The sequence below is a fragment of the Crocodylus porosus genome, unplaced genomic scaffold, assembly GCF_001723895.1.
Source record: "Crocodylus porosus isolate Cpor-Errol unplaced genomic scaffold, CroPor_comp1, whole genome shotgun sequence".
Classification (NCBI taxonomy): domain Eukaryota; kingdom Metazoa; phylum Chordata; order Crocodylia; family Crocodylidae; genus Crocodylus; species Crocodylus porosus.
The window spans coordinates 52,052,230-52,054,985 of NW_017728947.1; the positions used below are offsets into that span (position 1 = coordinate 52,052,230).

The 2,756-nt window shown below is 48.9% G+C and overlaps 1 protein-coding gene across 4 annotated transcripts in view; it reads left to right on the plus strand.

Annotated features, from left to right (window-relative positions):
* The first annotated feature begins 784 nt into the window (after window positions 1–784).
* The window catches only part of PTGR2 (prostaglandin reductase 2), a 24,072-nt gene continuing 22,100 nt past the window's right edge, over window positions 785–2,756 (plus strand). For 2 of the 4 annotated variants that reach the window (XM_019551947.1, XM_019551950.1), the window contains exons 1-2: window positions 1,152–1,162; window positions 1,626–1,630. The gene's annotated coding sequence lies outside the window, so the exon portion shown is untranslated. Of the gene's footprint in view, window positions 810–1,135; window positions 1,163–1,625; window positions 1,631–2,756 lie in introns of those variants that run through there. The other 2 variants (XM_019551948.1, XM_019551949.1) reach the window with 2 other exon arrangements.

Here is a 2,756-nt window from a genome sequence, read left to right on the forward strand (position 1 = left end):
ATGAGGAGTCACATCAGAGCTCCTAACAGGAGGATGGGGGAAAAGAGGGGGAGCGTGCAGAGCATTTTGTATTGCATATGTTAAATTTTCCTTTCATGTTGCAGTTCTGTAAAATAAATTGCAAAAAGGTGTTGTCCCTATGTACAGTAGTACATGAGCAAGAGGAATGTCATTTAAATACATCCATGAACTGTACAGATATGTCTTAGTTTACCTAGTTACATGGCAATCACTGTTAGTCACAGAGATACAGTACTTCCAAGTGAACAGGAAGTTTTTATTACTAGATTTTCCTGCTTGCTCAGGCAATGACGTGCAACATCGCTTTGCTGATATCATAATTACATCTGTAATATGAAACTACACAGCCCCTTTCTTCCACAATTAAATGACGCAATTGGTTGTTTCCCAATTTATATAACATAACCAGGTTAGTCTGAAACCAGGCAGAAAATAAGGAAGGGCGGCATTGTTGGATTTGTTTTGGGATAAGGCCTTTGATTCTGGGATCCTACAGACTGTCCAGGCTCCTGGCCCCACGTGAAATATCTGATGCTAAGAACAGAGCACCAGTTTGATTAGGATTTTGTCTGGCTGCAGACCCCAGCCCACCCAGAGGGGCCCCCCAGGAAACTGCCGTGCCCCAATCAACGCTGTGCTTCACAACGACCCCAACTCATGCGGACGGGCACTCCAGAACGGGCACTGACCTTCTGCACTCGCCCGTCAGCCCACTGCGCCTTTAAGAAGCGAGCGCATGCGCACTGGGAACGACGTGAGGGAGCAAAGTTCCGGGCGGCGCGGGTTAGGCGAGTGCGGCCTGCGTGCTTGCAACTCGCCGGCACCCCGCGGGGGGCGGGGCGCTGAGCGTGACGTGAGCCTAACCCGGCGCTCTCCCAGTCCCGCCCCAACACAGTGCGCGCGCCTGGGGGGCGTGAGGCTGTGACGTAAACGCCCCGTCCGCCAGCAGCCGCCTGCCGCCCCCTCGCGGCGGGGCCAGGGGTCACGTGTCGCCGTCCGGCCGCAGCGCAGTGGGGGTAGTAGCGAGTTGTCGTGGAGAAGCCGAGTGAGACCTTTACCCCGGAACGGTGCAAGTTGGGGAAGGAGCCTGTGCAGGACAAACAGGGGCTGGGACGGCAGCGGCGCGTGGTAGCGGTACGTAGTAGCAATAGCAAAATGCTTGGTAGAAGTAGCAAAATAAAGGATCTTCTTTTGAAGAAATTTAGTTGGTCTAATAAAAGATATTAGCTCTTCCACGAGTCCTGATTGCTGGTAGCAATAGGACATGTACTGCTCTGGAGACAGGGATCTGTTTTGTAGGCGTGTTGGTCCGGGACAGAAAGAAATACAACACTCTTGGTTCAGAGGTGATACCTTTTATTAGACCAACGAAGTTTGCTTAGGTAGAAAAATTCAGTTTTGCACAGGGGGAGTTGAGGCTGGAAGTCTATTTCCCTGAGTCTGTGAGAGTCCTTTTTGTGCAAAGTGGAGTTTATTTTCTACCTAAGAGGACTTCCACAGTCTTTACTTTCTCCTTGATGAGGAATGGAAAAGTACTGAAAGGAGTCGGGACAGGGTGAGGGATATGGGTGAAGGTCCAGTGAGAACAACACGGCAGTCTTCAGGATAAGCTTATCAGAAAACTGCTTGTTACGAGGCAGGCTGGTCTGTATGTGATTTATCAATATATAAAGAAGTCTGTGCTTTTTTTTCTGTTGAGAATGAGCTGCCTGCTCCTTGTTGTTCTCCCATGGCCAGGCAAAATAAAGTGCTTCTGATAGTCAAAGACTGATTCTGTCTAAATTTCCACATTATCCTCAGCCTGAAGAAAGGTGCGTATGCCCAAAAGCTTGCAAAGAATTTTTTTGGTATTTTTTTTGTTGGTCTAATAAAAGGTAGCACCTCTGAACCAAGAGCTACAGAGATGGGCAGTTCACCCCAGTGGGACCTGCTAGTGGTGACTGGGATCCCAAGATCTGGGGAAATTGGTCTTTGTTGTAGCAGACAGGAACAAACTGAATAATTTTGGCAAAAGTACACCTAGATTGCATGTGCACCAAGGAGAAGACTTGAGATTTGCATTCCCTGAGTGCAGATGCTGAGACCAGGAGGGAACAGGAATCCTGCTGGTAAATGGATGGCTGGGCATGAAGCTTCTTGTATCAGAGTCAAGAGCTGTAGCATAGCTAGGGGGGTGTGACTAGATTGCTGATTTTGAGAGGGCCCAAGAATAGAGGCCACTGCTGCTGCCCACGGGAGAGAAACTACCTGTTACCTCACTGGTTAAGAGTGGCACAAGGACACCCTTTGAGTTTGCCATTTGAAGTTTTAGTTGTGGGCCCCCTTAGCCACTTCCTGGTAGGAAATTAATTTGGACTGGCAAGACATACTTTTTAGGACCAGCAGCCAGTCCCACTTCCCACAAGTAGTGGCATTAGCAGACTGCTTCAGGGATTGTGTATGGAGGAGGGAAGCTTGGAGTTCCGTTCAGCAGGTCACGCAGAAAGTGGAGTTTGTCGAAGGCAGTAGAAAAGGAAGAGGTGGTGGAAGAATTAATACTGTGCCCAGGTGCCTTTCAGAAAATAGGAGTCTTTCATCAGTGTTTGTCCTTAATAGTCCTGTATCTGAAGTCCTTGACTTCAGAAAACCCAACTTTGACAAGTTCAAGAGGCTTGTCAGTCAGGCCCTTAGGGACCATGACACCAGGGAGATGGTAGTTCAAGAAGAGTGGTTGCTTCTCAAGGAAGCGATCCTCA